Source organism: Microcebus murinus, chromosome 12, assembly GCF_040939455.1.
Source record: "Microcebus murinus isolate Inina chromosome 12, M.murinus_Inina_mat1.0, whole genome shotgun sequence".
NCBI classification, from domain to species: Eukaryota; Metazoa; Chordata; class Mammalia; order Primates; family Cheirogaleidae; genus Microcebus; species Microcebus murinus.
In genome coordinates, this window is record NC_134115.1 from 11,191,084 (window position 1) to 11,206,150 (window position 15,067).

The window sequence follows — 15,067 nt, forward strand, 5'->3', positions numbered from 1 at the left end:
CTGTGCCTCCTCCAGAGCCAGCACCAAAACACCCTCCTATTCTCCTCTCTGCCCCAGGCACATGATAATGGTCCCTACCTCTCCCACAACAAAAAACGGGCCCAATGCAAATTAGCTCATGCAAATAACTTCTTTACTTAATGACCTGCCCCCTCCTCCCACTCATAAGACAGGTCTAGCCAAGTCTGAATCGGTAATGGTCTCAAATAAGGATCTTGGCTACATGTGTTTCCCTTGTCATTTTATACTCCAAAGCAAAAACCTGTTTTGGAAGAATGAAACCAGTTTGTGTGGTGCTAAAAGAAGTTTAGCATTTGACCGCTCTAAAGAGTTTCAGGTCAAGTTCACTGGGAAAGAAATGCAAAGCACCACATATAAACATGGATCTAAAAACCAAGGAAAGACACAAAAACCAAAGAGTGACGATGTTGTCCCTTCCTCTAACTTAAATTTGTCATTTCTGTAAGACCAGATCAAATTACTATTTAGACAATTTTTAAAAGTTAGCAACAGTCTAAGCTTCATTTTATTTCAATTTGTCAAAGTCAACTTTAAAAATACATTATGTGACTTCCGTGAATTCACTGAAACACTTAACACATTACACAGCAGCTAAAATACAAGACCTGACTCCATTTCCATGATATATGGTTGGGCTCAATTGCACAGATCAATGTCGGGCATCAGGGATTATCTACATAAACACACAAAATTTAGCACCTGTGAATTTGACTATTTATATATAAATGCAACTGGTCTAAGAGAAGATCAATGTTTATAGCCTTAGAGTCATTCAATATTTAATTTAAATGCAAGCTGGTTTATGCCCGAAGCCAAAGCCTGACATTTCAGAGTTTCTTTTCTTTTCTTTTTTTCTCTATCACTAAACAGCCCAAACCCAGCAAAAAGCATTACAACACCCAAGTGCTGAGAAGGTTTCAGGACTTCAACCAGAAGGTCTCCCTGACTGGAGGTCCAGGAATGAGAGTAATAAGGCCCACCCTTAGCTCTGGCCCAGCCCTGAAGAGCCCGCTCACTGGAAACACCAACTTCCTAACAGATTTCTCTACCTCCATCTTATCCCTTCCACTGGGTTTCTACCAACCTACCAGGGTCATTCTTTCAGAAGGCAAAGATTCAATTCAAGGCCAAACTAAACACTTATGGAAATATTACCAAAAAGCAGATGATCATAGGCTGAAAATTCAAAGCAAAGCCTAAACAAAAACTCCAAATAAATCTAGATCCAATTTTTACATTGTTCCTTTAATTGGATTTTATTTTATTATGTTTCATGTCAAGTGCCACACACAAGTTAGGAAAGAAAAATCAGGAAATAGAGACAAAGAAAAAAAAACATAAAGAATATTCATACTCACTCACATCTTCTGGGATGGGATAGCTATCCGTGCCCTTCAAGATTCTTCTTTGTGGCACTCATACATAAAGATATTTTTACAAAACTGGACACCCAAAGTATGTGTTGTTTGGTTACCTACCAGTGGTCCCCAAATTTGGCTATACCTTACCTAGGGAGACTTTAAATATCTTGGTAACCCGGCCTCATTTCTTATCACTTAATCAGAATTTTTACTGACCCAGGAATCAGTACTTTTAAACATTCCCTGGGTATATCCTAGACGCCAGCAAGTTGGGGCAGAAGGCCTTACCTAAGAAGCTGACAGTGAGGAGATTGGGTTGTGGAGTGAATGAGGGCAGCAGTTGTCAACCTGTGTGTACAGAGTGTTACTGAAACCTTGGTACTTGCTCTGGAGGCTGAAGTAGTGAGAATGAAGAATGAGGACAAATGGTTTGAGAAAAAGGAAAGAGAAGTTTATTAATTTGCCAGCAACGAGAAGGGCGGCACACTAGTGTCTCAAAAGACCACCATCCTGCCTTCAAGCAGAAAAACAGGGTTTTTTAAAGGGGGGTTTCAGTGGTTGGGCATAAAATGTTGTGGCTTCAGACTATTGCTGTTTAGCTATAATTGGTGGTTTCAGTGGACCTTATCACAGGTGACCATGGTCTTGTGACCCTTGTCCTGGGGAACTTGGTGAAAATACAAAGGCCCAGGCCCTCTATCTTCATGAGCCTTGGACTCCAGGTCCCTCGTTAGCTCTACAGGCAATTCAGACACACAACAAGTTGGACAAACATTGATTGAGGTGACTACACCCCTATTGTTTGACCACCTCTAAAGTGGGCTGCTCCTCCCCCATCCTCACTAGAGTGAACTTCCAGAGCTGGGCTATTCTATACGGTAACCTCTGGCCACATGTGGCTATTTTGCACTTGAACTAGGGCTACTTCAAATCCAGCAAATCCAGCTGCAAATGGAAAATGAACACTGGATTCCACATACTTGGTACACAGCAAAATGATAGTATTTTAGACATGCTGGGTTTAATTTTATTTCTCTTTAAACCACACATGTGGCTCACATTGTGTTTCTGCTGGACAGGCTACTCTGGGGGCAGGGCCTGTGTCTGTTTACTACTGTCTTTGCAGCAGCTGGCTCAGTGATTTCACATCAGATAGACAATCAGTATTTTTTTGACAAAGGGAATGAGTCAATGAATTAACGAATGAACACAGACAGACATATGGCAGCCCAGGCATGTGTAGTGTTATTCTACTGACAAAGGAGAAACTTTTGGAATATAGATGCTATTTTGGTTTGGGTTCCCCCAGAAGCCTTCCTGAGACAAGGGTTCAAGTGCAAGTGGTCTATTTGGAAGGAGATCCCCAAAAACACCTGTAGAGAAGTGAAGTGTAGCTGGGAAGGGATGAGGGCAGTAAAGGGTGTATTGGGTGTATTAGGAGCCAGTTACCACGGTGCGCAAATGGGGCTTAATCCTGCTAGAGAATTTAGGAAACAGGGCAGAATATGCGCCTAGGGGCTATCTCTACTCCGGCAGGGTAAGGGAGCAAGGGTGTTGTGGCTAAAAGCTGCTAGGAGAAGATGCATGTGGTAATACCCAGGCCCTCTGTCCTACAGCATGCTGTGGGCTCCAGCAGACAGAGACAGTTTGCAGGCAAAGAGCCAGCAGTGCCAGCAGGTACACATGCTGAAGTGGCACAGCTGAGGGGCGGGGTGCAGAAGGTCAGAAAATACCACCCCCAAATATGCCACTTTGGTATGTTGATCACTTTCATCATATAATAGCTGAAGGCACATTTGAAAACAACAAATACAGGCTTTCTCTGAACTCCCCTTATCTCTCTAAAGACAGATCCTCCAAAAGGAACTCAGTTGTCACCAATCCCTTCCCCAGGGGTTTCATCAACCAGAGAAGAGTAAGTCTTATCACAGGAGAGGAGACTAGAACTCAGCACCACACCCAGACGGACTCTGCGGCAAACCATCATCTATTCTTCGTAGGGTCCATTCATCTTTCCTCCAAATCATTTACTCTCCCCAGAGTTACCTCCATCCCCACTCTCCTGTCCCCTGTAAAGAAGGTATATATAAGCTCCTAAGTCTCCCTGGCTTTGTGGATATCTACTTTTTTTCTTCCTGTGATGCCCGTGTTTACATAATAAATTTGTATACCTTTTCTCCTATTAATCTGCCTGTTGTCAATTTATTTCATAGACTCAGTTATCAAACCCTCAGAGGTTAAAGGGAAATCTTCTATCCCCTACAGGGACATAGCCAGGGACAGTTAACTAGATATAGTTACTTGTTAAATAAGCCCATTCATTCCATCACCTAATAATTAAATAAGCCCATTCATTCCATCACCTAATAATTAAAATTGGTACCAGCATCATGCAGCTCTGCATGACCCAAAAGATGGTCAGAAAAGTTTCATGGGGACCCTGTGTCACCTCTTTTGTATTGATCCACTTCTGGCTCAGCTGGTCTTCTCCTGGGCCCCAGCAGATATAGGGAGCCAACTCCCAGTCATGAGCCTGGTGTTCCTTGATGAAGAGTTGCCCAACCAGCAGAGCCCTGTCACCGAGTTCACAGCTCTGCCCTTCATCTCCTGTTCCTTACTCCTAGGCCATGTTGGGAGGTGATTTTCTTTCTGCTGGTTTCTCCATTACAATGCAAACTCACCCAGGAATGTGCCTGGCACTTGTCGCTGGGTTGCCCACAATACACGCACACAGGCCTGAAATTGTAACAGCTGAGTGTTTTAATAAAGACTCTCAAGATTCTAGTTTTAGAAAATGGAACTTAAATAATTTCCCAGAAACCAGACCATAGCAGTTCCATTTTGGGAGATTAATGCAGTCTGGTTCTTATTCTAATTATTCAGAGGCTCTAGAATCATTTTACTAAACACAGTGAAGTGAGGCAAATAGGACTGAAGAAGCAGTAAACAAATGGAAAATGAGAAATGGCTGTTTGAGGGGGAATTGAACTCAAAGCAGCCCCGAGTTTTACAGTAATTTTAAGTCTACTTGATACCTGTCAACTCAAACAAATGAGTGAGGCAAAAATCTCAATCAGTGGAGGTTTAGTAAGCCAAGATTTTGAGGATGTGCCCAGGGAAAAAACACTAATTGCAGACAAGCTGTGGCTGTTTTTTGTGAAGGGGAAGTTGGAACCTTCAGGATTTACAGAGAGAGGGGAAAAGGCAGCGGGGAGGAGGGGTTGATGAGGTAGTGGCTACATTCTTGTGAGGCCAAGAAATCTACATTTTACATAAAAAAGGAGAGTGAAGGAAGCATCAATTATGTAGATGTCCCTGAGTAGGTGGAAGAATGCCTGATTCTGTCTTACCTCCAGTTCTGTTACCTTCAGATAAACTTATAATTCATTAGTAGTGTGGAATCAAACATGCTTTAGTTTTAGGTTTTACACATAGGTACAGTTTGCACATCCTTGCTTATGGGAGGTTAGCAAGAAATGTCCTTAATGAATGATCTGTGGGGCCAGCTCTTTGCAGGTGCCTGAGGCTGTGATTTTCTTTTTATATACTATAAAAAAGCATTTGTGTTTTCCATGAACAGTTTGTTTCAATCAAACCCTTGGTTTTATTCAGAAGACTTGGGCCAAACCACCATCACAACCTGTTATTGCTGGAATTTTACATTCAATGCCCTTTACTCTAGCATTTATTTCCCACACTCTTGAATTCAGGTCTTATAAAAATTTAGGTTATTCAATGAAATACTTACGTTATAGACAATGTAGTTTAAAATATTCTAATTATGTATATATAATCTAGGGATCCCGTGAATATTTGGGCCACTACAATTTTTAAAAAGAACTAGAAAGACAGAAAGATCACAAATTAACTACCTAATTAGCCACATCTCAAGGAATAAGAAAAGGAAATGCAAACCAAACCCAAAGCCAGCAGAAGAAAAAAAATAACAAAAGTCAGAGCAGAACTAAATGAAACAGAAAACAAAAGAATAATAAAAAGACCAACAAGCCAAAATGTTGGTTCTTTGAAAAGATAAACAAAGTCAACAGTCCTCTGGATAGATTAACAAGGAACAGAAGAGAAAGGACCCAAGTAAACTCAATCAGAAATGAAAAAGGAGACATTACAACTGACACCACAGATGCAAAACATCATCCACGAACACTACAAAAACCTCTACACACATAAACTAGAAAACACAGAGGAAATGGACAAATTCCTAGAAATACAAAACCTCCCAAGACTCAAACTGAAGAAATACAACTCCTAAACAGACCATTAATGAGCAGTGAGATCAAAACAGTAATAAAAAACCTTCCAACAAAAAAAAATGCCCTGGATCAGATGGAGTCACAGCTGAATTTTACCAGAGCTACAAAGAAGATCTGGTACCCACACAACAGAAATTATTCTATAATATTGAGAAGGAGGGAATTTGCCCCAACTCATACTATGAAGCCAGTATTAGTTTGATATCAAAGCCAGGAAGGGATACAACAAAAAAAGAAAACTATAGACCAATATCTGTTATGAGTATAGATGCAAAAATCCTCAATAAAATACTAACAAGCTGAATTCAACAGCATATCAAAAAAAATAATAATAATCCACCATGACCAAGTGGGCTTCATCCCAGGGATGCAAGGATGGTTCAACATACATAGATCAATAAATGTGATTCACAGCATAAACAAAAGCAAAAACAAAGACCATCTGATCATCTCAATAGATGCATAAAAGGCAATTGACATAATCCAGCAACTTTTCATAATAAAAACCCTCAATAAACTGGACATAGAAGGAATATACCTCAAAATTATAAAGGTAATTTTATTATTACCTTTACTATTACCTTGACTATTACAAACTCACAGTCAACAGTTGAAAACATTCCCCCTAAGAACTGGAACAAGACAAGGGTGCCTACTGTCACCACTTCTAGTCAACATAGTGCTGGAAGTCCTAGCCAGAGCAATCCAGGCAGGAGAAAGAAATAAAGTGTATTCAAATCAAGAAAGAGGAGGTCAAACTATCACTTTTTGCTGATAATATGATCTTGCATCCAGAAAACCCCAAAGACTCCTGGAATTGATAAATAAATTCAAAAAAGTCTCAGGTTACAAAATCAATGTACATAAATCAGTAGCATTTCTATATACCAATAACAGTCAAGCCAAGAATCAAATCAAAGACTCAATATCATTCATAATAGCTACAAAGAAAATAAAATACCTAGGAATATACTTAACCAAGGAGGTAAAAGATCTCTAAAAGAAGAATTATGAAACACTAGTGAAAGAAATCACAGATGACACAAACAAATGGAAAAACATACCATGTTCATGGATCTGTAGAATCAACATTGTTAAAATGTCCATACTACCGTGTTTCCCTGAAAATAAGACAGAGTCGTATATTTATTTTTCCTCAAGAAGACACCCTGGGGCTTATTTTCAGGGGATGTGTTATTTTCCCCTCAAAGCCTCAGCTTGCAGCACGCACAGGATGGCTGGGACCTGACAGGGGGAGCCGACCTTGTTGGTGGGGCTGCCTGCACCTTTGCTGTCACCTCTGGGATAGTAGCTGTCACGATGGGGAAGATAAGAAGGGCTGCTCATCTTCTTTACTGCTCCCTGACGAAATGCACGGGTTGTGCAGATACGCTGCATAGCCACGCCCATAACTAGGTCTTATTTTTGGGGTAGGGTTTATATTGCACAAATGCTTAGAAATCCTGCTAGGGATTATTTTATGGGTAGGTCTTATTTTTGGGGAATCATGGTACCTAAAGTGATTTATAGTTTCAATGCAATCCCCATCAAAGTATCAGTGTCATGCTTCACAGATCTAAAGAAAATAATACTAAACTTCATTTGGAACTAGAAAAGAGCCCAAATAGGCAAAGCAATCTTAACATTGACTGCCACGCTAGAAAAAAAATTGTTTCCTTAGGGCCATGGTGTTTTATTATGAAAATAGAATAAAGACTTCAAAACAAAATGATCATTTCTAATTTAATGCAAAATTTGTTGTTTTTTATTGTTTTCTGTATGTGAGCTATATGCAACTTGAAAAATAGTTCACACAGCTTCCTAGGTGAACAGACATGTGAGTTACATATGCTTCACGAAGCCCCAGGCTCAAAATTAGCATGAGTTAAATACAACTCACATGGCAGTTAATGTGTTAAGCAAAAAGAACAAATCTGGAGACATCACATTACCAGACTTAAAACTATACTACAAAGCTACAGTAACCAAAACAGCTGGTACAAAAATAGAGACATAGACCAATGGAACAGAATAGAGAACCCCAATATAAAGTCATCTACCTATAGCAAACTGATCTTTGACAAAGCAGACAACACACACTGGGGCAAAGAATCCCTATTCAATAAATGGTGCTGGGAAATTTATATAGCCACTCGCTGAAGAATGAAACAGGACCCCTACCTCTCACCACTCACAAAAATTAATTCGAGATAGATAAAATACTTAAATGTAAGGCATGACACCATAAGAATTATAGAAGAAAATGTAGGAAAAACACTTGTAGATATCAGCCTAGGCAAAGAATTTATAACTAAGACCCCTACATTAAGTGCAACAACAACAAAAATAAATAAATTGGATTAGATTAAACTAAAAAGCTTCTGCACAACTAAGGAAATAATCAACAGAGCAAATTGACAACCTACAGAATGTGAGAAAATCTTCTCAAACTGTACATTCAATAAAAGGATAATATCTAGAATCTACAAAGAACTCAAGCAAATCAGCAAGAAAAAAGTAAAAGAAACAAACAGCCCCATTAAAAAGTGGGCAAACACACGAACAGAAGTTTTTCAAAACAAGATAGACAAATGACTGATAAACTTAAGAAAAATGCTCAATGTCACTAGTCATCAGGGAAATGCAAATTAAAACCACAACAAGATATCACGGGTTATTATAAAATGGCTTTTATTAAAAAGTCCAAAAACAATAGATGCTAGTGTGGATGCAGAGAGAAATGAATGCTTATACACTGTTGGTAGGACTGCAAATTAGTACAACGTCTATGGAAAATAATATAGAGATTCCTCAAAGAACTAAAAGTAGACCTGCTATTCAATCCAGCACTCCCACTACTGGGTATCTACCTAAAGGAAAAGAAGTCTTTTTATCAAAAAGACACCTGCACTTGAGTGTTTATTGCAGCACAATTCACAATTGCGAAGATGTGGAATGAACCCAAGTGCTCATCGATTCATGAGTAGATTAATAAAATATGGCATACGTGTACCATGGAGTACTACTCAGCCATATAAAGGATGAGTTAATGCCTTTTGCAACAATTTGGATGGAACTGGAGACCATTCGACATGAAATATCCAAAGAATGGCAAAACAAACAGCACAAATACTTGCTATTATATGTGAACTCACTGAGAGCACGCATGTACACAGAGGAAAGTAAAACTCAGTGGAAATCAAGCAGGGAGTAGGAGGTGGGGGAGGGAGAGAAACCTACTTAACACGTACAATGAACACTATTTTGGTGATAGGCCCACTCATAGCCATGACTCAAGCATTACATAAGCGATCCATATAACCAAAAACATCTGTATCCCTTTAATATTTTGAAATGAAAAGTAAAAGAACTAGATATGGCAATAAAAATAATGCAAATGTAAATGACTTCCCCATCCACACACCCCTCTTAAGAAACACGTGAAGCATCACAGTTTGGCAAATACAAATATCTGTAGTCCAGTGAGTTGGATAACAACTCTGTCTGGGGAAACAGCCCTCATGAAGCTCCGCCCAACTGCTGCCAGGAAGGAATATGGGCCCCAAGTTTCCAAATCTACTGACTTTATTTTACGAGATGCCTAATCCCTAAATCTGAGAAGAATCTCAAATTTTTATGAGAAATATTCCTTTTCTTTAACATTGGCAACTAATTAAAATTTTTAAGAACACTGTACAGAACCACATGGAAAGGGCCAAACAGAACTTAGACTCGAGGGGCTTGCGAAGCGGTGATCTCAAATCCAGGATGGAGCGGACACCATCCTAGGCACTGACTGGGCCAGATGCCGAGATCTATACGGTGCACCTGCCTTCCAGCAGCTTCCTATCCTCTGGGCAAGTGGCACCTGTAACTAAAATGTTCATACTAAGTGAAAAAACAAAACAAAAAAAGTGACAAGGTGGCCTGTGGTTATCTGGGTGCTGGAGAGAAACAGAACCATAGCAGGTAAGGGCTCTTGAAGTTTATTTTGAGGACGTGGCTCATGCAATTGTGGAGACTGGCAAGTTTGTAATTTATAGTGCAGGCAGGCAGGCTGGAAACTCAGGCAGGAGGTGATGCCGCGGTCTTGAGGCAGAATTTCTTCTCTTCCAAGGAGCTTCAGCTTTTGCTCTGAAGCCTTCAACTGACTGGATGAGGCCCACCCACATTATCCGGAGTAATCTCCTTACTTGAAGGTAACTGACTGTTAGATATTCATCTCGTCTACAAAATACCTTGGTGGCAACACCTAGCTTAGTGTTTGAATCACTGGATCCTGTAGCCTGGCCAAGTTGACACATAAAACTAACTATCCTTTGGGATAAGCACTATAAGAGAAGTGCAAAAAACTACTATGAGCTTTCAGAAGAACGAAAAAAAAATCTACGAAAACTGAAAAGTTGAAAATAATTCCCACGAGAAAAGACTAAAGAAGTATAGCTTTCTCAATAGAGAAGACCAGAAAGAAATAAGATTGTTCAGCACAAGCCAGGCACACATTGGCCATCATTATGTATTATTTCTGTTAGTCATCTCAACTTCCCTAACGAGGCAGGAATTGTCATTCTCCCCATTTTATAGACGAAGATGCCAACTGCAGTGTTTCCAATAATCACACAGCTATAGCGGAGGCAGGACTCAAATTCAGGCAGTGTAAAATCCTCAGGGCCTTGGGCACTGCTTATACTGCCTCCCCGTGAATTCATGTGTGACCCCATGAATTCTCATGAAAGCCCCATGAGATGGATATCATTATTATCCCCATTTTACAGATGAGAAAACTGAGACTTGGAGTCCAAAGTGGCAGCACCGGAATTTGAACCTAGTTTATCTGACTCTAAACTTGTGTTCTGGCCACTCCATGACGACGCCTCATGCCTCGCCCCCCACTCCAAGTATAGGAAGGAGAAACGTGTCAAGGGGCCCAGTCTATGTTCAGATGTGATCAACAGGAGGAATGAAGCAGTAAAAAATGTTGGTGGAACAGCAGAAGTAACTTTGTGGCTGTCCATCAGTGAAATGCCCGCAGCAACTGGAGAAAGAAACATTTATCCTTGGAAATCCTGGCTGCTATGAATGTTAGTCTCCCCCCAAAGACCAGAGCTAAGGTTATGATCATTAATGGTAATGTGTCTTATGACTCCGAATGTTGGTTATTGATTGGCAAGGATAAAAACACAGCACTTTCCACCCACACAGAAAACAACACCGAAGTTGGCTTCTCTTAAATGAAAAATATGTCCTTGGCTTTCTTTCTCTTAGCTACATATTTTTAGCAAAAATTAAATATACACTGCAAATCATGCCTTCGTTTCTTGGGTAGGGAATAGATTCATTTCAATCTAACTTCAAAGGAGCAACCAACCACCAGAAGACTTTTCTTTCCTGGACCACTTTGGAACACTCCTACACTATTTTATCCTTTTCCCTCTGTGAGTTATTTTTTTTTCCTCTCAGTACGTAGAGTATGTGAGAAATCTGTACTGTTCTATTTTTTCTGAGGAATGAATTTCAAGCTCATTTTGAGCTCATAAATTGTCATCTATTCAATTGTTATCCCTTCTCTAGACCTTCATGTTAGAGTCAATACCGGGCCTCCCTCCTGTGACTATGATAATAACATGAAATATAGGGTAGTAATTCAGCTATTGTTCAAGAGTAAACAATGCCCTTTAATTGTAATCATTTTATCTTAATCATATCTCTATTATATATAATAGTAATCATCCAATTCCTCATAATTGTATGTGATGGGCATGATATTGCAAATCAGATAATAAAAATGAGATCTATATTCACTGACTCCTATGTATGCCAGGCACTAGGCTATATTCACATTTAAAACTCACAAAAACCATATGAGGCAGATAGTATTTATTGTCCTCATTTTTCTAAGGAAGCAACTGAGGTATAGGTAATTTTGGTAATTTACCCATGTTTATATAGGAATGGAGCTGAGATTTAAAACAAGTCAACCGAGGAAGCAATTTGTGATGTACAACTCCTATTAAATAAGGGTGAGGTTTTATTTTCTTGTTTTCCTCTTCCTTCTTGGGAGTTCACAACAACATTTTATGGCAGCAGAAAAAATAAACACAAATACTCCAGAGGGAAACACTGTGAATACGTGGGTGGCCTTATCTATCATTCAGGGTAGGTGCCAGTGAACAGGTGACTGAATCCACTCCTGAAAGTAACCTATGCAGTGGAAAGTGCAGCCCAGGAGGCACTTTCCCCAGCCACCTGTCCTTGCAAACCCTAAGAAGATTTCTCTGATGTAGCAAACTATGAGAAATCACAGACAGAGAACTGGACACCCAACCCAACCCCGCTTTTGCCAAAGTGACAACAGAGGTTTAAAGCAGACAAGTAGTTTACGCATATTCATAAAGATTTTGGTGGAACTAGAACGAGTTACCTAGTTAACCTACTGGCCTCTCAAACAGGAGAGTTAGGCAAAAGTGTATGGCTTTAAAAATCAATTCAACAGCTCAAATTCAACCCAGAGATAAGAATATCAGTGTACGAGATGTCCCCTCTCTATGCAGCACTGAAGCAGGTTTCGGCAGTATCCCAGCAGCCCCAGATCTCTGTCAACTGGAATTTCCATAAAGGACGCTCATAATTCTTCATGATTGCATGGTGCCTTCTGGATCATCTAGATCATTATGGAAAAGATAAAATGATGGTCAGTGAAGTTTTTGTTTAATTTCATTTTATTTTTAACTGACAATAATTTTATATAACAGTCAGTGCAGTTTTGCAATCCATTTTGTTCTGTCTCTACATATGGGATTTTAGCTTGCCTCTCCTAAACTCAGAGTATGTTAGTTAACCACAGCAGCCAGGGCTGGAAGCAGTGGCTCACACCTGTAATCCCAGCACTCCCGGGAGGCTGAGGCGAGAAGAAGATCAATTGAGGGCAGGAGTAGGAGACCAGCCTGAGCAACACAGCCAGACCTTGGGCTCTACAAAAAAACACACACAAAAAAATTTAAAAACAGCTGAGACTGGTGACGTGCCTGTAGTCCCAAGTACTCGGGAGGCTGACACAGGAAGATGGCTTGAGCCTTCGAGTTCAAGGCCTCAGTGAACTACGGTATAATTATGCCACTTCACTCCAGCCTGGGTGACAGAGCAAGACCCTGTCTCAAAACAAAAACAAACAAAAAGCAACCAAAACAAAACCCAAAGCAGCCAGGCTAAGTGGAAACAGTTAAAAGCCAACAGAAGTGGGTAGTGGGTCTCCTTGTCTGTCTGGCCAACAGGTAGGCAGAGTGCAGCAAGAGAATCCAGGTAACCGTGAGGACACGGACACAGGTAAGCAGAAGCTGTCATCTCAGAAGATCTGGAGGTCCAAGCGTGGGCAGAGGCTGGTGTGCGAGGGGTTGATTAGTGAGAGCTCTTGGGATCAATCTTGGGGATGGGAAGGGCAGGTCCGATTGGGCAGGGGGAGGAGGAGAGCAGCCAGCTGAAGGCCACAGACAACCCCTCCAGGAGGTCTGAAGCTGGGAGAACACCTTCAGAGTCGTCTCAAGTTCAGGGGAATGGGATGGTCCTTGGCACCCACCTCCCAGTTAGGGGAGGTGTCCTCAGGCCAAGAGGTCCTCTTTAGCTGGGGCAAGTCCCACAGGGGGCTGACAGCTAAGGGTGTTCCGGCAGGAGCAGTCCCAGCAGCTGAGGAAGTGAGGCCTTCGTTCCTGAAGGGGGACCTGGGTTGTGGGGGGACACAACCATCCCAGGAGCATAAACACGCTCCTCTCCAGGGAGCAGAGCTTTGCAAGACCAGGCCAGGGTATCAGGACTGCCGCCCCAAGACCCCCATCCCAGGAACAGGGAGGGAATGGGGCCTAGAAGGTGAGTGTGTACTTCCCAGCAGAATGCAGACCGCACTCCGGCCAGGCCTGTCCCCAGGCTCACCCAGGCAGAGCAGGCACCAGCTGGGGATGTGGCATGGGGCCTTTGCCCTGCCGTCCTCTGTCCTGGGCCAGCTTGATATTCAGGAGCCACAGATGCCCCTGGCAGGCCAGCAGGCCGGGCTGGGCCACAGACTCCCAGTCCAGGGAGTGCAGCTGAACGGAGGGCTGGGAACTGGCACGTGGAGGAGGAAGCCGCAGCCTGGGGCCGGGGCCGGGCCGGGTGCGAGCAAGGAAGCGGAGAGGGAGTAGCCCAGTGTCACCAGCGTGGAGGAGATAGGCAAGGCAGGAGGAAGACAGCAGGTGGTGAGGTAATTAATCGTACTTTGCACAAGCAGGATATCTGACATTTTACAAAACTCTTAGTGTATGTGATGATCTCATTTTGCTAATTCTGCCCCTAGAATGTTTATACATAAAAATGTTATTGGTAAATGAATGTCGTAGATTCCTGTAACACAGGTGATATCAGAGTGCACCCTTCTCTCCCCCTCAGGCCTCTGGGGCTGTGGGGAACACCCTGCAGGTGTCAGGAGTGTGTGGTTTCAGTGGTGGCTGAGCCGCTGCAGATTTCCTTGGTCAAGTGACCATGGTGGGCCCAGGAAGATGCCTCTGGCAGCCCTTTCTTCACTTCCCCCTTCCCTTCCCTTGTTTGCAATGTTAAATAACCACCATTTGGGGGGGATTCACCCACACCGTGAAGGTGGTGAGGTCATCTTGCCACTTTGACAATGACACAGCATTTGACATTTAACCAAACCACCCACAGCACTGTGTCACTTGGGACAGCCCTTCGGACGGCTCCAAGGAAGCCTCCTCTCATGTCCCGCCTGCTAGATTGAAATGAACGTTTTGTTCAAGAAAGCATAAAGCAGGGAAAGAGAAGACCTGAGCAGTCACTGCTGGTAATAAAACGTGACACCACAAGAAGCGATGCTAGAAAAGAAACCCGATGTCTACCCAGGTGTCCATGTCCTTATTGAAGGGCCAAAGCTGATGCGTAACTCTTACAAGATTGCCTGTTAAAATGAAGGGGAGGCTCACATCCCCGTCACTGTGAACACTGGCCCAGTGCCTCGCAGGGAAGGCAGGACAAGGGGAAATGATATACACAAAGGGACCAATGGAAACTTCCATTGCCAGCTGCACACAAGTGGCTCTTTGAGGTCACGTCCCATTATCGTAATAGGCAAACATAGCCCTTCAGTGCCAATTAACAAATGCTTTATTCAGGTATTTGCATGTATGTAACCATTTAGTAAAGTCCCTGCAAAGCGGCATCTTGCTGTCTATTTTCAGGTACTTAATTAATGGCCTTGCTCCAGGATAAACATGTCCTGTTTTGAATAAGATGATGAAAAGCTTTTAAAAAAAAAAATGCACCTTGCTCTGTATATGGCCTTGATTGTGCTAATGGTTTCACAGGTGTATGCTTATCCCCAAGCTCATTGAGATGTGCACACTAAATGCGCACAGCTTTTTATATGGCAACCAG